This window comes from Sphaerodactylus townsendi, linkage group LG04 (genome assembly GCF_021028975.2).
Source record: "Sphaerodactylus townsendi isolate TG3544 linkage group LG04, MPM_Stown_v2.3, whole genome shotgun sequence".
NCBI classification, from domain to species: domain Eukaryota; kingdom Metazoa; phylum Chordata; class Lepidosauria; order Squamata; family Sphaerodactylidae; genus Sphaerodactylus; species Sphaerodactylus townsendi.
The window spans coordinates 137,092,970-137,114,942 of NC_059428.1; positions in this window are offsets into that span (position 1 = coordinate 137,092,970).

Genomic DNA, 21,973 nt, shown 5'->3' on the forward strand with positions numbered 1-21,973 from the left:
GGATTTTGAGACTGTACTTGTCAAGAAATGTACCCCTCTGGCCCTACAACCCCCCATTGACAGCAATGCAGAAAACTCAATGCAGAACAAAGATTCTTGGGCAAATTTCTAGGATGTTCCTGCAGGGGGTGCATTTTTGGATGTATCAGCACCAAAATTTCAGGGTATCATCTGGAGATGATGCCCCCCCAAGTTTGGTGCAGTTTGGTTCAGGGGGGTCAAAGTTATGGACCCTCAAAACTGTAGCCCCCATCTCCTATTAGCTCCCATTGGACTCCATTTGGGAGTCCATAACTTTGGACTCCTTGAACCAAACCTCACCAAATTTGGGGAGTCGCATAAGGACAGTCTCCTGATGATATGCTGAAATTTCGGTGCTGATATGTCTAAAAATGCACCCCCTGCAGGCACCAATGACCTGGTTCAAAAAATATATTTGAAATTAGGTAGTTGGGTGGCTGCCCATCTTGCAGACATCCAACTCAGATTTTGCCCAGGGCTACAGTTTGCCCAGGGCTGCCTCGTTACGCCCCTGTGTCTCACTGACCCATTATACATGGAACCTGTACCTCAGGACTCTTCTCTGTGTAGTAGACTGGTAGGGGGCTCTCATTGCATTTCTCTGTTTACACATGAGGAGGCACTCCTGCCACAGAGCTTTTTTTTTTTTGCAGAGAACTCTCCTGGGCCTGGTTCAATTGACTCCACCCATCAAGTAATTCTTAAAGGCACAGATTTCATTACACCCAGTTGTCAAAACAGCGTAGCCCTTTAAACTGCCCCCCCAAATGAAAGAGGCAAATCAACTCTCTTGACCACAGGTTGCTAAAGAAGGGGACTATGTGCTAGTGCTGATAGTCTCCCCCCTTCCCCTCCCCCCCACACACACTTCCCACTGCTGCCACCGCTGAAGTACAGAAAGGCTTGTTATCTGTTATTATTCTATTGATATCTCACTCTATCAATATGAGAATTAGAAATCAGTGTGTTTTGGCTAAGCCCATATGAGTGAACTTCTTTTCTGTGATTTGAAGCAGCCAGCAACATGAAAGGGAGCAGGGTGAGGGTGAAGGGATAGATGACAGTGTGAGGCAGTGGGAAGGGTGGAGTAGGTGGGCGGAGGGCAGAGGGTGGAGGGAAGATGTCCAGGGCAAAGCTGTGCAAATCTGCCCACCCTGGTGGCAAAACAAATTAAAAATCTTGCTAGGAGTGTCTCGCTTGCCATGGAGAGAATGGAAAGTGAAAGCAGGGCTTGAGGAAATAAATCCATACAAGAAACCTTGCTGCAACAGACATCATGCAGCGAACACCTTGTGCATAATAAGCCACTGTCAGTAGATAATCTGCTTTTAAGAAGTCCAACTCCTCAGCAGCCTGCACTGAAGCTACAGTTACATTTTCCTGCAGTCTGGGGAACTTTCTTCCCAAACAAGTCTTCCATCTTTTATTTTGCTTCAACTGTGTGAGCTGCAGCTGGTGAGGCTTCCATGGTACTGGTGGCATGCCAATGGATTTTTTGGCAGCTATAATATGGTAACAAGTCCTGGATGATGGCCAAGAGCAGCTCTCCTTGGGGAAAAAGCAAACAACATATTTCTGTTCATTCTTACCACTTGCCACAAATACACCAACCTTGTAGATGAGGAGCTGCCAAATTGTTCAGTACTGGAAGGTCTGCGAGTGCCACTTGACAAAGTGATGGTGCCTTCTCACAGCTTTCATCTTTCTCAGGCTGCAAAAGTTCTCTTTGTACAAGATCCATTATTGGTATGGATCACAAACTACATGAGGAAAGACTATATTCAGGTGATCTTGAATGCCTGATAAAATGGAGCCGCAAATGACGGTTTCTAGTGTTGCAAAGTTTCTCGCCAGTAAAACTTTTGCATTGCACAGAAAGATAACACCATTGTTTCCATTGTAATTTTTCCTCTGTGAAAGTCTTTTCAGAGCTGCGTGAAAACTCTCAGAGACATTTATAGTGATTCCACTTTTTTCATTATATAGGATTAGTGTCTTTAGAATCCAGGCACCAGCACGAGCGATTATTTTTTCTTGTTTGCAGCTCTTCATTCAGGTAGTCCAAGAGCACTTTGCCCCACCTTCTACTTAATTTGGATATGTAGACTTGCTCAGAAATTGACCTCAAAAGGTCAAAAAAAATTGGCAAGGTACAGCTTGGTTTTCTTCTGAACTGGCAACCAGAACATGATGTCTCTGCAGATGAAATCCCAGCATACCACTCTGTGGCTCTTGAGCAAAATTTGACCCAAAGCCTTTTCAATTCCTTTCTCTCTTTTGGGCACAATGATTGATAACTTTATTGGAGTTGAGCAAAGGACACTGCTTTGAAAGGTGTTCCCAAAATCTCCCGCAATTGTCCTCTCATCTGCTATCATGTATCATGAATATAACAGGAATCAGTGGTGATTCAGTGAAAATCACATTTTAAAATAATAAAGAAGTCTTCCAGTTGAGAAGATGTCATATCAGCAAAGCATAAGTAAATCAGTCTTTAGCAATTTCAGGCAAAATATCCTGTAGGCCCATAATGGCAATCACTGAAGGATACAAAGGTTTCCCCTTCTGTATCTTCTGTTTCATTTCTCACTGGTTGAGAACTGTTTTCCTTTTGGGAAAAGATCAAGGAAAAAAGGTGTTCTATAGTTCTGCCTTTTCTCCATCCCCTGACAGCATTTAGCCATCTTCCTTTTTCTTCCTTTTGTTATGGACAGTGGAGAAACATGCACTGGCTGATTATATGAAAGAAAAACAAGAACAGGCATTGATTGAAGTGAAGACAAGGCATTTACTGAACCCCTCTGAAGTTTGGACGGATCACAAGAATTTGGCAGTCCTGAGGAGCCAGGGAAACTTTCAGCAAAACAGCTGCGGTAGGCTGATTGCTTTGCAAAATTTGATTTTACCCTCCACTTTTCCCTGGGCAAATGTAACTGCTTGGCTGACGCCCTGTCCCGCCTTCCCCAACAGGGGGAGGTCCAACCTCAGCCACCCCACATGGGGTTTTCGCCGGTGGACACAGCGTTGAGGGATGCGGGAAAACTCCACCCCACCCCAGAGGAGAGCAGGAACTCCTTAGTACACTGGGGTGGCTTGTGGTGGCGAGAGGATAAGGTGTATCCTCTACACGCTGCGGTCCTGAAAGCTGGCCGCAACGTAAAATCAGCTGGGCACTTTGACTTTGTGAAAACCCTGTACCTCTTATGCTGGCAGTTCTGGTGACATACACTTCGTAGGGATGTGGAGAACTATGTGGAGGGGTGCCCAATTGTGTGGTGGCTAAACGCAGTTTGGGAAAACCCCAGGGACTTCTGCAGCCGCTTCCTGCCCCTTCTGAGCCCATGGACTTTATTACTGACCTACACACGAGTAGGGGGGGGGAACTGCGATTTGGGTGGTGGTGGACCTATTTTCCAAACAAGCTCATTTCATTCCTTGTTCTAGTCTACCAACAGCCAAGAAATGGACACCCCTGTTCATCACACCTGTCCATCGACTGTATGCCGCCCCTCAGAAGATCATCTCCGACAGGGGAAGCCAGTTTGTTTCCCGGTTTTGGTGGCACTTTTTGTGGGCACTGGGGGTGGAGCAGGCCCTTTCATTGACATATCATCCAGCTATGGATGGACAGAGTGAGCGTACAAACGCTACTCTAGAACAATATTTGTGTTGCCATATTAACTTTCATCAAGATGACTGGGCGGACTTGTTGCCTTTCACTGAATTTGCCTACAATAATGCCATTCACAACAGCATGGGCAAAAGCCCTTTCGAGGTGGTCGGTGGCTGTACTATGCCTCCCTTCCCCTTTGTGAACTGTGCCAGGAGTGGGGGAAGGGGAGTTAACCGTGTTAAGGACTTGTGGAGCCCTATCCAGGAGGCGCTCCGCAAAGCAAAACAGGTGCAGAAAGCCCAAGCGGACAAGAAAAGGAGGGATATTTCCTTGGAGCTGGGGGAGTGGGTGTATTTGGCCACCAAGAACCTCCAGTGGATTCATGGGTGCAAGAAACTGAGAAATAAGTTCATAGGGCCATTTAAAATCATTTGTAAGATCAACACAGGCCCAGTGGAGCTAGAACTGCCAAAATCCCTAAGATCGATCCACCTCATTTTCCATTGCAGCCTCCTGAAGAAATCAATGCCTCCCAATGCTTGGCACCTGTGGCTCGAAGTCCCAGCCCCGATCTGGGAGGGCTCTGAAATCCATCGGGAAGTAGACGCTGTCCTGGACTCATCAATCCATCACAGTTGCCTGGTACTGGTACTGGTACTGGTACTCCAGTCAATAATTGAGATTCATGAAGATGTCAAGAGCGTTATTGAACCGTGTCAGAGCCCCCACGACAGGTAGTTAAAGCTGGGAGCTGTGACTCCTGTCCCTGGAATATATCAGACAGTATTTTACCCATCAGCATTACACCCTCCCACCTTTCTCAAAACAATTTGCAACACACAAGGAAAGGCAGAGAGCGTGTGTATTGTTATGGAATCTTGAGCCTACAGTCCCAGGAAATGGGTGATAAGGTGGATATATGCCTGAATCACTAGTTACAAAGCAGAGCAATAGAATGACCATTCAAACCCCAAGCGGTGATAACAAGTCAGCTGTGGCCTTGACTTAATTAACATGGTTTTTCACCTCAAAGTCTTTGGAGAATTTCTATTTGGAAAAAGTGCAGATACCTCTGTCAGAAATCCCCATCATTCTCTCCCTAACAAATATCCTGCAGCCAAAAGGTTCTTCAAAGAAAAGGAATGGCCATTAAACCAGTGGAAGTCTGTGGCATAGATACATCCATAGCAGCAGCAGTAAAGACTTTCTCTCCCAGATCGTAACACAGCAGAACTCTCAGGAAACCCAGTGTGATATATAATGGTTAAGAGTAGGTGGACTCTAATCTGGAGAACTCCTCCGCATGAATGGCAGACTCTTATGTGGTGAACCAGAGTTGTTTGCCCACTTTTGCATTCCTGCTGGGTGACCTTGGGCCAGTCACAGTTTTCTCTGAACTCTCTCAGCACAACCCACCTCACAATGTGTCTGTTGTGGGGAGAGGAAGGGAAAGGAGCTTGTAAGCTGCCTTCAGGTGCAGAGTGAGGGGGAACTGTGCCCGGGGCTTGCGCACGCCCTGTGCCCCTGCCACAGCCCCAGCCGCCCCATGCCCCCGCCACAGTGGTGCCTCTGGCCACGCCCACGCCACAGCATTGCCCTCCCCCACCCTGTCCTGTTGGCGCTAAGCCACTGGCTGCCTTACATGAGAGAAGGGTGGTTTAAATCCCAGTGGTGTAGGAGGTTAAGAGCTCGTGTATCTAATCTGGAGGAACCAGGTTTGATTCTCTGCTCTGCCACCTGAGCTGTGGAGGCTTATCTGGGGAATTCAGATTAGCCTGTGCACTCCCACACACACCAGCTGGGTGACTTTGGGCTAGTCACAGCTTCTCGGCGCTCTCTCAGCCCCACCTACCTCACAGGGTGTTTGTTGTGAGGGGGGAAGGGCAAGGAGATTGTAAGCCCCTTTGAGTCTCCTACTGGAGAGAAAGGGGGGATATAAATCCAAACTCTTCCTCTTCTTCTTCTTCTCTGGAGAGGTAGCCTGCACATTTTTTAAACAAAAAGGAGAAAGGGTTTTCAGTAATTCAAATACGAGCCCAGCCTTTCAGAAAAATGTCTTGTCTTTTATAGACTTCAAGGGATCTCTTTAATAAGAAAGAAAACTGACAACCACCACATCCCCAAATTTTTTTAAAAAATCCTGGAGGCCTCCAGTTGCTTCCAGGCACTTTGCCAGTAACTGAATGAGCGGCTCCTTCCCTCCCTCCCGTGTGACATTCCACTGGCAGGTCCGTTGCCTGTCTGACGCCAGCCTCTCAGCTCAGCCCCCCCCCCCCCGCTCCCGCCCCCGCCTTCAAAGCAAACATTCCAAGTTGGCACCCTTCCCTTGTTTTTCTAAGGAATCACAATTCCCTAAAAAGTTTGCCTCTTTTAGCTTGGTAGTAGAGGAGATGGCGTTGTGAGTGGAAACCACAGAAAGCTGCTCTCTGACACGTGAGATCCCTATTTCACTTTCCTGCCCTTAATGATAAATTGTGAAATGGCCTGGGATGTCTCTGACTAACAGATATTCTATTTGTCATTCGCAAATGATTGTTCCTTAAAGGTAATCATTTCATCCCACATACAATAAATGCACGGGGTAAACACAAGAAAGATTTGGAGCATTGGTGGAATCCAATAACTCCTGTGGAAGTGGAGTATTTCACGCGGCTCCGTTGAGCAGGCTGATTTCCCCCGCTGACAAATAACACTTTTTTAAATGTATCATTTGGATTTAAATCCTGCGGCATTTTGTTTTGTTTGAGATGAGTATACATATCGCTTTATTTTTTCACACCATGGAAAGAATGTCTTTTGAGCACACAGAGTTCTGGCCAGCCCTGGGGCAGGGACTGAAGGGCTGCTCTTGGCTCTATGACTATGTGGTCTCATGAACAGAACTTAGCCTGGAAGAGAGCCATCTACTGCTGGCCAAATACAGCTATAATGGCTTGTCCCAGGAGGAAGGGCTTGTTTTTAATCAGTTTGGTCATTTGTGTTGTCTCAGTCTTGAACTACCTGGAGACGCTCTCTGGGGAGGCAGCAAATACATTTTCTGACATAAACAAATAGATGGTGATAGTGTAAATATGAAAGAACAACAATCCACTTCCCCAAACTGCAACTTGGTCACAAGTACAAAACGTAACGTATTAACCATGATTAAACAAATGTTCAGTTCTGGAGTATTTTCAGTTTGGAATAACTGAACATGTAATGTTTTCAATATCAACCCAGGCTTGGGGACAGAGGGTAGCACAAGGGAAGAGGGCTTCATCATGCCACCTGGTTCCCCAAAGAACAGACAAGGGAGCAGCAGTGGCGTAGGAGGTTAAGAGCTCGTGTATCTAATCTGGAGGAACCGGGTTTGATTCCCAGCTCTGCTGCCTGAGCTGTGGAGGCTTATCTGGGGAATTCAGATTAGCCTGTACACTCCCACACACGCCAGCTGGGTGACCTTGGGCTAGTCACAGCTTCTCGGAGCTCTCTCAGCCCCACCTACCTCACAGGGTGTTTGTTGCGAGGGGGGAAGGGCAAGGAGATTGTAAGCCCCTTTGAGTCTCCTGCAGGAGAGAAAGGGGGGATATAAATCCAAACTCCTCCTCCTCCTCTTCCTCCTCCTCCTCTTCCTCCTCCTCCTCCTCCTCCTCTTCTTCTTCTTCTTCTTCTTCTTCTTCTTCTTCTTCTTCTTCTTCTTCTTCTTCTTCTTCTTCTTCTTCTTCTTCTTCTTCTTCTTCTTCTTCTTCTTCTTCTTCTTCTCTGTTGCTGTTTAACATCTATATGCACCTCTTGCCAAGTTGGCCCAGAGTTTCAGTATGCTGATGATACCCAGTTATACCTGTTGGTAGGTGTCTGGCCGGACATTGCCCGACATCTACTGGCCAGTTATTTGGAGGCCATAGTAAGATGATTGAAGCAGAACTGGCTGGAATGGAATCCATCAAAAGCAGAGGCCCTGTGGCTGGGCTGGAGGGATGCAGGGGGGTAGCCAGTTCCCAACTCTTGACAGTGTACAATTAACATCCAATTTAGAAACTTCAGCTAGTACAAAATGCAGCTGCTCGAGTCCTCACTGGGACTCCATGGCGAGCACATATTCAGCTGGTGCTCCTTCAGCTGCATGGGCTCCAGCTGCAGTAGTGGGACTTATGACGGAGTTATGACAGTTTCGCAGGGCTGGTAAGACGAGGCTGTTCCGCCAGTCATATGGTTGAGGACTGCTGCAACTAACTGGCCTCCTCTACCTCTGGTGTGGAATATAGACGGCTTCTGGTTTTATGTGGAGAGAGGGGTTATTATTTACTATTTAAATCTATGTTGATGTTTTACCTCCCTCAGGTTAATATTAATATATGGTGATGGAATGTTGATTTGTTACAGGGTTTTTTATGATTGACTGTTGTAAGCCACTCTGAACCCATTGTAGGGAAAGCTGACCGAAACCCCTATATCACCTTTTCAGAGGAGGCTTGCAGTTCAATTCTAAACATGTTTACTCTGAAGTAAACCCCACTGATTCCAATGGGACTTACAACTGTCTGATTAGAATTTGACTAAGGGCCAAAATACATATTATATATAACAGAAGTCAAGTCATAGGTGCCAAACCTTATTCTAGCATTTTAATATAGGAACAAATCAAGAACAGGAAACAAATGTGCACAAAGAAGATAACATGCAATGCCAAACACATTTTGGCACACAGCCTATATCAGTGGCTGTGATGGATCTAAGCAGCACGATGAGGCAGAAAAGCCTCCCTCACAAGAGCCTGAGGGTATGAATGACAAGCTTGGAGTGGGTGGAGTTAGGAAGGCAGCCAAGCATTGGACAGGAATGCAGGAAGTGGAACTCTGAGATCCAGACTAATCAGACATGTGCAGAGTCTATGCATAGACCTGGGGTGACAGCAGGGAGAGAGTACTGGGGGAAAGGGTAATTGTGTCCACAAAAATTGGCTTAAATTAGTAAAAATGAATCAGGTCAATGTTGGAAGAGCCAAAATCGAAAAGGTACTTATTTCCATATATGGTGGCAATGCGAGAAAGCTCAGTTGTATTGGAGAAATATTTATATGCTTATGGGTAAAATATTAGGCTTCCAGTTTCAATTTTTACCAGAAATCTTTCTGTTGAATTGGACTGATTCTGTCAAAAATAGTAACTATGACAAATACATTTTATATATGGTGTCAACCACTAGGATAAATTATGCAAAAATGTGGAAATTGAGTCATATCCCTTCAAACGAAGACATCTTGTCAAAACTATTAGAATATATAGAAATCGATAAGATTTCCAATTTAAAGGAACGTCATAAGCTAAGTCATTTTGTACCCATCTGGGAACCGTTGCTGAACTTTTTGAGAAATGAAAATAGATTCCATTGTTTACCAAATGTAATAACTAGCTGAACCTTTCCCTTCTTTTTATAGTGAACTAGTGGGCCCGGCCACGCGTTGCTGTGGCAATTGTCCTTCTCATCACAATCCGTGACCCACACAGATGTCCATGCAGGTCCAATGACCCCCAGCATAGCCTTTTGGGATGGCTATGCCCATCTTTATATGGTGCTGTCTTGTATTTTTAGTATAAGGTAATCCTTTCCACTCCACAACAGAACTGTCCAGAGTGCGAATCCCGCTGTCCATGAGGCTGGTTGACACGCACAGTCCTGGCTTGGGTAAGGCAGAACTGGGGCAAGCAGGCTATCCCAGTCAGGCAGCAGAGGCAGGGTGATGAGGCGCTCAGATCAAGGCCAGCTCCCTGGATTCTTAAAGGGCCATGTGCAAAAGAAGCGGAGCTGGTAGTGTTGGTTCGCCCACCACCCTGCAGATTTTCTTAGAAGAAAAAGGCAAACTCCAGCTCGCTTTTAGTAAAAGAGAGCTGTGGCGAATATGGGTAAGGAAGTGGGTAAGTGGTGGTTGGATGTGAGGGAGGGCAGAGTGAGGTGTGTGAGGATGAGCTGGATGTGTATTGTGTAGTAGCAGTGGGTGAGGCACAGAGAGTGAAAGTTACCTGCGTGTGAGGGGGGGAGAACCCTACCTGACGTCTCACATGGCAAAGTGTGTATGTGTTTCACTTCCACTCGTATTACCTAACAGTATTACCTATTTACTGCTTTCACTGCTCATCTCTGGCCATCTGCGTGAACATTCTAAGGGCATACCAAACCCTCAGGCCACAGACAGGCTGCACGAACATTTTAAGGGTGACAGTTAAACACAGCCAGCTCCATGGCCTGGTGCGCCAGGAAAAAGACGTTTTACCTGGCTCAGGTATGGACTTTCGGTGATTTGAAGGTCTGATTACCTGCCGCAACAGGGAGGGATGTCCTGGGAAAATTTGGGGGTGATCCGTCCAGCAGCTTCTGAGGGAGACCATTAGGGACAAACACACTGTTAGATTTTTATATATATAGATTGCACTCATCTGAAGAACCCCTTTTTATATTCTCATTCGCATAATGCACCTGTTACTGATTTTGCCATCTTCGTTTAATTTTGTTAATTATAAGGAGACAAGAATCTAGATTAATAAGTTAATATACAATAAAGATTGACCAAATCCTAAGTCCTTTAGGTCACAGTGTTTGATGTTTCATGCTTACTGGGCAAACTATTCCAATACTTCTACAACTAACAAGATGTATAGGTCCAATTTAGTATGAAATAATACAGTGTTATGAAACGGTGATAAATTAGTGATTTAGTAATACCACCACCACAGCTAGATGATGAACACCTGGAAAAGCAAATGCAGACTGGTAAAAAAATAGCAGCCCACAGTAGGACAGGAGGGAGGGATGTGTACCTGCCCAGAAGACCACTAGAGGAACAACAGTTACAGCCTTCTGTGCAGTCCCATTTTGGGAGAGTAGGAAGCTAAAGTAGCTTGGTGGTGGGCGTGAGCAGCGTGGCAGCGGTATCCTTTTGCTACAAGGCAGTTGGCGCAGCTGACCCAACCGGGTCCTTCCTGGCTAGGCAGGTGATTAAGGGGTGGGGAAGGGCCAGCCCCCGCAGGCCCGACAGGCATCACTCAATCTCTCTGAAACTCCTGACTCAACTGGTGGCGGCCCTGCTGTGCATTTGCATCTCCCATTACAAGGCCACCCTCTTCCGGGCGGCCTTTAACCTCACCTTTTTCCGGGCATTCCGGGTAGTGAGTGCATCCCGTGGCAGTGGTGGTGGTGGGCCCCTCCTAGTTGAGGACGTGTGCATCACGTGCGCATCACAGGCAGCTCTTTTGGCATCACATTACGTAGGTCCAAGACAGATCAAGGTGCCAGATCAAGGGGTTCAACTCACCATGCAGGCGTCCTTGACTCCCGGTCCTTGCCCCATGGCTGACACGGCAGCCTACCTGTCGGTCCGCCCCATCCTGCCCAGCCCCCTGCTGTTGCATAAGGATGGCACATGCCTGTCTCGCTACCAGCCGACAGCAGTTCTGAGGCACTGCCTGGCCACGCTGGGGCATTTGCCCTTCCTTCAGGATTGGGGTGGCATCCACAATGGCAGCCATGGGCTTCCCCATGGACAGGATCATGGACGTGGGGCGCTGGTGCTCGGGGGCTTATAAGACCTACTTCAGGCCGCTTACTCAGGCCTGACACAGCGGCCTGCATTCCAGCCTTTCTCTTGTTAGTCCCTGCAGGTTCCATTAAAGTCATTTCGTCTCAGCGTTGTCTTCTGGGCAGCCAAGTACGCGGCATCTTCCGGCTGGGAGCAGAATCTGACTCTCCATCGCTGGCTGAGGATCTCCTGGTTTGGGACAAGAGGCATGCGATGGCATAACCTGCTTCCAATTCTCCGTGTCAAGCTTCGGACCTTCGATCCCCCACATGCCCTGGTGATTCCACTTGGAGAGAACGACATCCCCGCTGTCCGACGGGTCCAGCTGCTTCAGTCAATCACCGCGGACATTGACACTTTGCACTGGCTAGCGCCCGGGACTATGCTCTTTTGGTCACACCTCCTGGAACGCTGCATCTGGCGGGGCGCAATGGAACCCCGCTGGGTGGACCGGGCAAGGGAGAGGACCTGCAGGGCAGTAACGCAATTTGTACAGGGGTTAGGGGGGTAGGAAGTACTGCACCATGATATTTTGATCAGGCAGGATGGGGTCCACCTGTCTCAGTGGGGAATGGATCTTTGATTACATAGCCTGAGGTTGGAACTTTGTGATTGGCTTGACGTTTAGGAAGCAGTTTGGCAGGAGCAGGGGGGTTGTGCATGGGAGGGTGATCAGTTGGAAAAGGGGAACTGCAGAATCTCTCCTGTTGGAATGCCTCCTTAAGAGGTAGGGATGGAGCGAGCCAGAGGTCGGGATGCCCGGCAGGTGCTACCAGGCTTGTGCCCTAGCGGCAGATTGGAACGTGCGCCAGGAAGGGATCCATCGCTCAACTGGTATCCCTTGCTCCAATCTGACCCCTCACGGTCAATTCCTACAGCAGGCAGGCTGAGGAATTTGCTTGCCTCTGGGAAACAGCATTCATGCTGCCCAGGTGTTCGGATCAACCCCCATGCTGCGCCATTTTGCTTCCTGTTAACTCCTTGACAATAAACACATCTGGCTGTGGCCAAAATATTTACCAACAAAGGAATGTGTTGCGTGATTATTTAACCAAGAGGGGTCACATATACAGCTTCGCCAGCAAGATCCCGTCTCAGCCCACAAAAGGCTATGAAATGCAGAAGACAGAGATGGTGACATTTCTGTGCAAAACTGAAACATACAATATCAGCACAGTCTTTGAGGTGCCAATAAGAAAGGAGACCCTTAATAACACCCATTAAAACATCTCTGCTATGAAGCAATGAACACTGTATAATTAACATCAAAAGAATTGAAAACCAAAGAAAATTATATCTCAGAAAAGGGGTCATGTTCCTTTAAATCACGTTGTGCTCTTCAGGAAATAAAGAGGTCTGTGGCATACTTTTTCCTCTTTTTTGCCATCAAGTCATGGCTGACTTATGGCAAACCTGTAGGGATTTCAAGGCAAGAGACATTTGGAGGTGGTTTGCCATTGCCTGTTTCCGCATCACAGCCCTGATATTCTTTGGAGGTCTCCCATCCAAATACTTGCCAGGGTCAGAGAATGTAGGACTAGCTGAAGGTCCCCCAGCAAGTTTCCATGGGGCGAGTGGGATTATGAATTTTATGTCTCCCAGATCCTAGTCTGAAACCTTAACGACTACACTGTGCTGATGACAAAATATCTTGAACTCTGTCAGTGTGGTTCTGATTGCAGATAAATGTCACAATTTAGTGTTCTTTCCCATTTTTTTTTAAAAAGCACCTTCCCGTAAGTTAGTCAACAGCTACTACAGAAAGCAGACGGATTCTAGTTCAAGTCTTCCCATGCAGTCCTACTTTTATACTTGCAGGAATGCTGTTTTAAAGGCAGCCAACCATACAGCAATAGGATTCCCGTCAACATTCTGAAATGGAATAGTTTGTTCTACCTCCTTAGAACACTTTATTCTGCTGCATGTGTAGAATAGATCTTAGGGTAAGTTGCCTGAGGTGGATATAGATGGTGGATTCAGCTTCAAATTTCAGTTCAGAAAAGGATGCCTCCAACATCAGTGGCCAGAATAGATTATGACTGCCCAGGTTATACTAAATAATCAGAGAAGATGTCATCTTTTTATTAGATAGCTTGTATTTATTTATTTACTTTTTCAATTAAAGCAAGATTACAACTAAAAAACAATTAAGAACAGGAATACATTTAATCAGAAAAATTAGAAAACAATAAAACACAGGATAATCAGATAATAAACCACCCAAAATGGAAGAATGGTGCAGTGAAACATTCTAAAATATTATATATATATAACAGAAGTTTGAAGAACAATGCGATGAAACAGTTTATTTTTTTACAAAATTTATTTACTGCCTTTCTACCTTATAGAAATCCAAGGCAATTTACAATGTAGTTAACAAAATGCAATACATATATATGCAGTGAAACAGAGTAGTAAGGATGGATTATAAAATCAAAGGAACAATGAGATGTATTGGAGGAATATCAGATGTTTGTTTTCAGCTACTCAAATGAAAAAGGGTGATATCTCAGCATAAGAGAAGATTTTTGACTGAGACATGCATTAAAATGTTCTCTAGTGCCATCTAGTGCTCCATTGAATCATCTGAGTTTTTCTTGATCTGACACAGCTATCTGCATCCATAGCCTGGGGGTACCTGGAGTGCCAGTCAGAACCAGAAGGACTTTGATGAGCCTCACTGACAGCACTGAAATCGATACTGTTGATTATCCAGCTTTGATAGCAAGAGCTTAAAGGTTTTTTGGGAAAAGTCACTGGAGACCAGGCACAGTCTTCGAAAGAGCACTGTGACAGACAGCTGCATTCTAAGGAGTTCTCCTGGTCAAAGAACCCCAGTGATCGACAGAGAGTTCAAACAGAATTCTAGGAGTGGCAGTTATAAGAACTCTGACAGTTAACTGACAGTTGACTGAGAGAGAAGTGAATAGGCAGAGCTTGGAAACAACTGAGTGAACTGTAAGCTGTTGGGTAGAGGTTTTTCCTCAGGAGTCAAAAGAAACACATTTTGTGTTTTTTGATCAGGACAGGATCCAGTTATCTAGGGAAAATAACTCAGCGGCCCTTTTGGCACGGGCTAAAAGCAGCAGTGGCGGGCCAGTAAAACAGCATTTTGGCGGGGACTGCTCGCACAGGCGCTGCAGCCAGATCGCTGCAGCAGCGCCCGCCTCCCTCCAAAACGGTGTTTTTGAAACACCGGCTTCCATTCGGTGCCACGTGAACGGCACCGGGTGGAAGCCGGCGTTTCTCTCCCAGCCCCCGCAAACGCTCCTTACCTCTGGTTGCCTTCTTTTGCATTGTGCAGGCCAGGAGACACGCCCCCTGGCCACATTCTCCAGCGTCATCGCTCTGGCAAGGGGGGGGGGGTCCCCTGGCCTCCACAACGCGAAAGAAGGTGACCGGAGGTAAGGAGCGTTTGGGAGCGGTGCAGCCTGTGCGAAGGTCCCGCGGGGGTGCGCCGGCATAAACTATGCTGACGCACCCCCCCTCAGTGCCCGTGCAGAAAGGGCCTAAGGTTTATAGAGGTTAGTGGGGATTCCTAGGAATATAGTGGGGAAAATCTCTTGTGGGTTGAATGATCCCAAGGCAGTTTGAGAAAGAAACTGTGGAAGTGTTAAGATTCCGAACTCCTCCAACTAAAGAACCACTGTGAAAAAGAAAGCTTAAGTATGGGAAAGTGTAAAAGAAGCTTAGGTTTACGAAACAAACCAGTGACTGCCTGGAGAAAACATTCTCAGTAGAAATAAAGATTTTTAAACATTTGTATGTGACCCACATTGATACAATTGGAAGTACAATATATCACTTGAACTTAATGATCTCAGAATCCCAATTCTGTTATTTGGTTGCAATCTACATTCCTGGTACTGAAGAATTGCTAACCTGATTTTACATCACACAAAAAGAGACAAAATTATTTTATCGAATTTCTAAAACCACCTCTTAACCTTCTTTTCACCAAACGAAACATACCCTGCTCCCTAAGTCTCTCCTTGTAGGGCATGGATTCCAGACCTTTTACCATTTTGGTTGCCCTCCTCTGGACACGTTCCAGCTTGTCAATATCCTTCTTGAATTGCAATGCCAGAACTGTACACAATATTCCAGGTGAGATCTAACCAATGCAGAATAGAGAGGTACAATTACATTCCTCGGTCTAGGCACTATACTCCTACTGATATAGCCAAAAATTGCATTGGCTTTCTTGCCCACCGAATCACACTGCTGACTCATGTTCATCTTGTGGTCCACTAAGACTCCCAGATCCCTTTCACATGTAGTGTTGTCAAGCCAGGTGTCACCCATCCTATATCTGTGCATTTCATTTTTTCTGCCTATCTTACATTTATCTCTGTTGAAATTCATTTTGTTTGTTTTGGCCGAGCTGTCTAATCTATCCAGGTCATTTTGAATTCAGACTCTGTCCTCTGGGGTATTAGCTACCCCTCTTAATTTGGTGTCATCTTCAAATTTGAACCCAAATTGTTTCTGGCGGCACCAACCAACTTAGCAATTACACTGGTGTCAGAATCCTGATTGTCAGGAGTGGCACCTACCCTCAGCGGCCCTCCTCCTGCCCTCAGTCAAAGAGTCATCAAGGTGCACATCTGGGCTAAGGAAATAAGTTCCGTTGGTGTGGAGATGTGAATGCTGACCTTCCTTGTCATATGTTAATGGGCCTTTTTTCTGTTTCTACGCACTTAGCAATGTAGATAACTAGGCTGACGCTGTATGGTACTCCAAATGGGAGGAGGGAGTAGTGGAGGGCACGGGTGCAGTCTAGTAGGAGACTATCGCTGTTCTGGCCTTGGGATACTTGTCTTCAAAAACAAAGTCACCTCATTTTCTTACATTCTATTGGGAAAATGTGAGGGAGGAATCCAGGGGAGTCAAAGGGGAATAAATATGACTGTAAAAGTCAGGATCACTAGAACTAGCTTTCTGAGCCTTTGATGCCAAGCCAATAAAGACTACTGATCCTGTAACTAGAGTGGGGCTGCAGGAATGTTTGGGAAAGGGATGTTAACCAGAAGCTATGTACCAGAGCCAGAGGTGGGATCCAGCAGGTTCTCACAGATTCCCGAGAGTAGGTTACTAATTATTTGTGTGTGCCGAGAGGGGGTTACTAATTGATGATTTTGCCACGTGATTTTTGCCTTAGTTACGCCCCTCCTCTCAGCAGTAGCATGCAGAACTTGAAGCAGTTCTAGCAGGAGGTGCACCGGCGTGCGTGGCAGCCTGCGCCTGTGTGCATTCGTTTCCCACCCAAGGACCGGCGTAGCGGCTGCGTCCTTGCCACAGCCCCGCCCAGAAATGCCCCGCCCCAGGAATGCCCGGCCACGCCCCGTTGTGCCCCGCCCAGCCCCATTGGCGCTATGCCACAGTTTGAATCCCACAGCCATGGGAACCTGTTACTAAAATTTTTGGATCCCACCACTGACCAGAGCCCTGTTCCATCAAAGATTAGTGTTCCTGTTCAATAAACTGATTTCTGCACCCAGGAGTCTGGTTATTGCAGGGAGATCAGATCCTGACAACCTTGACATGATGTACCTGCAGGCTGGGCAAAGCAGGGAAGGATGGGGTGGAATAGGGCCTGTAGGTGAGAGCTGGTCTGTTCCACCATAGAATCATAGAGTTGGAAGGGGCCATACAGTCCATCTAGAGTCTAGTCCAACCCCCTATTTGTTTGTTTGTTTGTTTATTGGAGTTATATCCTGCCCTATCCTTCTGCAGGGCTCAGGGCGGGTCACAACATAAAAAACAATTGTACACTCGTTAAAACTGTTAAAATATAAATATTAATACAAATATTAAAACAATAAACACGTTTCACACCAGACTGTTAATAGATGTTGAAAAACCAATGGCCATAACTGATAATAAATCATCACTACCGCCACCTCATTCCCCCTCCCCTGGAGGCCAAAAGGGGGTGATCTAACTCCATTTGATCCAGCTAGAAATCAGGGGTAGGGAACCTTTAACACTCAAAGAGCCATTTGGACCCGTTTTCCATGGGAAAAGAAAACACTTGGAGCCGCAAATAATTTTTGACATTTAAAATAAAGAGAACACTGTATATATTGGGTTTTTTTACCTTTTACTCCACTCATTCTGAGAAGCGCATGGATCGCGTCCGGCTCTGCGCAGAGACAGGAGATAAGAGACAATGACCGACCTGCGCCGACGCCCGGAAGCATACCACTCCAACGGGGGGGGGGGCAGGTGAGGGGAAGCCGATGGCGCCTTAGCCAGTTGTGGGCAGTTGGTGCGCCTGCCCTGCTGCCTGCAGGCCAGGCAAGGATGGGGACAGTAGCTCGGCTGGAGTGGAGCCGCCATTGCAGGAGCGAAGAGGCATGCGGCTCGAGCCCATGAGTTTCCCTACCCCTGAGCTAGATGGAGAAGGCCTGGTGGAACAGCCACGTCTTGCAGGCCTTGCAGAATTGTGACAGCTCCCGCAGGGCTCTGACATCACTCAGTAGCTTGTTCCACCAGGCTGGAGCCAGAGCCATAAAAGCCCTTGCTCTTGTCAAAGCCAGTCGGATGTCTTTCGGGCAGGGGACTGTCAAAAGATTCCCCTCCGACGAATGGAGGGGTCTTTGAAGGTAATATGGGGAGACGCGGTCTCAGAGATATGTAGGTCCAACACCGTTCACAGCCTTAAAGGTCAGTACCAAAACTTTGAAAATGTTCAGGAACTCGACTGGCAGCCAGTGCAGATCTTTAAGGACCGGTGTTATATGGTCCCAACTGGCTGCCCCAGTAAGCAGCCTAGCGGCTGCATTCTAAACAAATTTACATTTCTGGATCAAAGGCAAAGGTAGGCCAGTGTAGAGCGAGTGACAGTAGTCTATTCTTGAAGTGACCGTTGCATGGATTACAGTGGCGAGGTCAGATTAGAGAGATACGGAGCCAGCTGCCGCACCTGCCTAAAATGAAAAAAGGCGGTCTGTGCTGTTCTAGTGACCTGGTCCTCCAGTGATAAGTTGGAACCCAAGATCATGTCCAGACTCTTAACTGATGTGGACCGTTGTAAAGCCACATCATCCAAGGTTGGCAGCCGGAAATCCATAGGTCTCTCCACCCCCACCCCCACCCCCCGCCCGACCAAGCCAGAGAACCTCCATCTTTGCTGTATTTCGTTTCAGTCTACTCGCTCTCAACCAATCTGCCACAGCTTCTAAACAATGCTGCAGAGCCGCAGGGACGGAGGCCAGCCAACCCTCCATCGTAAGGATGGAGTCATCAGCATATTAATGGCACTCAAGCCCAAAGCTTCACACCAGCTGAGCAAGGGGGCACATGTAGATGTTGAACAACATTAAGGAGAGAATGGACCCCTGTGGCACTCCCACACTTGATGTGATGCCGCTTGGAGACCCCATCTCCTGATGCTACATGTGACCCTCGACCACGGAGAACAGAGACCAGCCAAGACTCCCGTATCCCGGTGCCAGCAAGACGGCAGACCAAAAGGTCATGATCTACAATATCAAACACTGTGGGCAGATCTAACAAAACCAGCAGCACCGTCGCCTCTGTCAAGACTGGCAGATCAAAGGTGTTCAATGCAGAGCATCCTAGACAAGCGTTTTTCCTGCTTAAAAGTCACCAGTGTGGGGGAGCTCACCTCCCCAGGCAGATGGTTCCACTATTGCACAACTCTTTTAACTGTGAAAAAAAAATTCCCTAATAATTCAGTCAGAACTTTTTGGCCTGTAATTTAAACACATTGTGCTGCTTTAAAGAAACTTTCTTGATCATGGGGATGGATACTAAGCTGTGCCCATGTGTGGGAAATGCATGCAGATGAGATGAAGTCACATGGCCCTTTAAACAAACATGACATGACTACCAGGTTAGAACAGCAAGAGCCCAATGTCTTCTTTCTTAAACCCCATACTCCCCAAAAATCAATTTGAATTTATTCCATTCTGGCAGCGTCACACATGAATGTTGCCTGTGTGACATTCAACCTGAATTCCCACCTTGGTGGTGGTGGTGGTGGAGGAGGAGGAGGAGGAGGAGGAGGAGGAGGAGGAGGAGGAAAGAGTTGTTGAGTCACAGCAAACCTATGTTGACCCTGTATAGTTTTCAAGTCACGAAACACAGAGGTGCTTTGCTATTGCCTGCCTCTGCATAGCAAAGCTGGGCTTTCTTGGTTGTCTCTCATCCAATCACTAAGCAGGGCCAACCTTGCTTAGCTTCTGAGATCAGGCTAGCTTCAGGCATCTGGTCAGGGATGGTCTTCTATCCATGGTACTTTTTGATGACAGGATTGACAAATGCCCTTCAGATAGTTTTTCCTCCTCTATAGGCAGGAGCCCTATCTTTAACAAGTGACTAGCATTCAAACTCTAACTACTGTAGCTTAAACTCTGGCCCCTTCCGCACACGCAAAATAATGCGTTTTCAAACCACTTTCACAACTGTTTGCAAGTGGATTTTGCTATTCCGCACAGCTTCAAAGAGCACTGAAAGCAGTTTGAAAGTGGATTATTCTGCGTGTGCGGAATGAGCCTCTGACAAGTTAAGCCAACTATGTGAAAATGTTTCCCGTCCCTCTATACCTCTAATTATACACCAGGTGGCAGTATTCAGTTAGATATGGTGCTATACTGATGCAGTAGCAGTAACATCAATTTCTTCTCTTCCTGGAATGCAGGCTATAAATGAATGGTTCTTTCCCCCCCCCCCCCTGCTTTTCCCCCTCCCCTTCTCCAATCAGGTATCATAGATTGGGAGGACTTGAAAATGCCAGAGGGACATCAAGCTATCTGACCCAGGGGAAAAAAATATCTTGAACCAGCCTGACCAGGTCAAAAGAGGGCCTGGGGGCTGATAACATGCTGGGAGCAGAAGGCCGAGCATTTTTTCTGATGGGTCACTGAAGGGAGGAAACCTCTTGCCTGGGCTCTGGAGAGAGCGGCCATTTTTGGACCATGTGCTCATCCAGGAAGCTTACTCAGCCTTCCAGGTAATGGGAACGCTGAGAATTGCAACGTTTTAAGCTTTAAGTGCCTACCCTACGTTTAACAACTGCTAGGTTATGTTTAGAGAGAGGGATAGAGGATTTGCGTTTATATCTCCTTTTTTTTTTTTGGAAACCCTTGCTCGATCTGGAGCAATGCCAAAACATTCTTGTAATCATTTTATTTTTAATAAATACTTTTTGAACCTTAGATGTGGGGAACAGCTCTCTGTACCACGTAGACTTCCATCGTTTTGAATGTGCTATTACAATAGGAGGGCACCTGGATCAGGCTGGCAGTTGGCAAGCAGCTTTTCATCCAGGGGCTCCAATCTTCCCTGTGGAACCCAGGAGAGGGGAACCAGGGGAAACAGAGGCTAGGCCTCAGAGTTGGAAAGGAAGCTGGGGAGCCCTGACCAGTGGTGGGATCCAAAAATTTTAGTAACAGGTTCCCATGGCGGTGGGATTCAAACTATGGCATAGCGCCAATGGGGCTGAGCGGGGCACGACGGGGGCATGGCTGGGCATTCCGGGGGCGGGGCATTCCTGGGCGGGGCTGTGGCAAGGATGCAGCCGCTGCACCGGTCCTTGGGCAGGAAACGAATGCACACAGGCGCAGGCTGCCACGCACGCCGGTGCACCTTCCGCTAGACTGCTTCAAGTTCTGCGCGCTACTGCTGAGAGGAGGGGCGTAACAAAGGCAAAAATCATGTGGCAAAATCACCAATTAGTAACCCCCTCTCGGCATACACAAATAATGAGTAACCTACTCTCGGGAACCTGTGAGAACCTGCTGGACCCCACCTCTGGCCCTGACCCTCCCCAGCAGCCAGTTCCTCAAATGGTCAGGTGGTGGCAGCAGTTTACCCAGAGAGAAAGCAAGCCGTCTCCAGGAAAAGATGGCAACCCCTGGTAGAGGCTTGGGAGTGGAATAGGGCCAGTCAGGCAAAGCAAGCCTGTTCCGCCACACAGGCTATCCAAAATTTCTGCTGCTCGTAAATACAAGCTGGTACCAGGAGGATGATAGAAGGATTGGAGCACCTTCCGTATGAGGAGAGGCTGCAGCGTTTGGGACTCTTTAGTTTGGAGAGGAGACGTCTGAGGGGGGATATAATTGAAGTCTATAAAATTATGCATGGGGTAGAAAATGTTGACAGAGAGAAAATTTTCTCTCTTTCTCACAATACTAGAACCAGGGGGCATTCATTGAAAATGCGGGGGGAGGGGGGGGGAGAATTAGGACTAATAAAAGAAAACACTTTTTCACGCAACGTGTGATTGGTGTTTGGAATATGCTGCCACAGGAGGTGGTGATGGCCACTAACCTGGATAGCTTTAAAAAGGGCTTGGACAGATTTATGGAGGAGAAGTCGATCTATGGCTACCAATCTTGATCCTCCTTGATCTCAGATTGCAAATGCCTTAGCAGACCAGGTGCTCAGGAGCAGCAGCAGCAGAAGGCCATTGCTTTCACATCCTGCATGTGAGCTCCCAAAGGCACCTGGTGGGCCACTGCGAGTAGCAGAATGCTGGACTAGATGGACTCTGGTCTGATCCAGCAGGCTAGTCCAGGGGTAGGGAACCTTTAACACTCAAAGAGCCATTTGGACCCGTTTTCCACGGGAAAAGAAAACACTTGGAGCCGCAAATAATTTTTGGCATTTAAAATAAAAATAACACTATATATATTGCGGGGTTTTTTACCTTTTAAAAAAATCTTTTACTCTGCTCATTCTGAAAAGCGCATGGATCCCTGCAGGCAAGGATGAAGCTGGTGGCTCGGCCTTGCCGGCCGCCGGGAAAGCGCCCACCC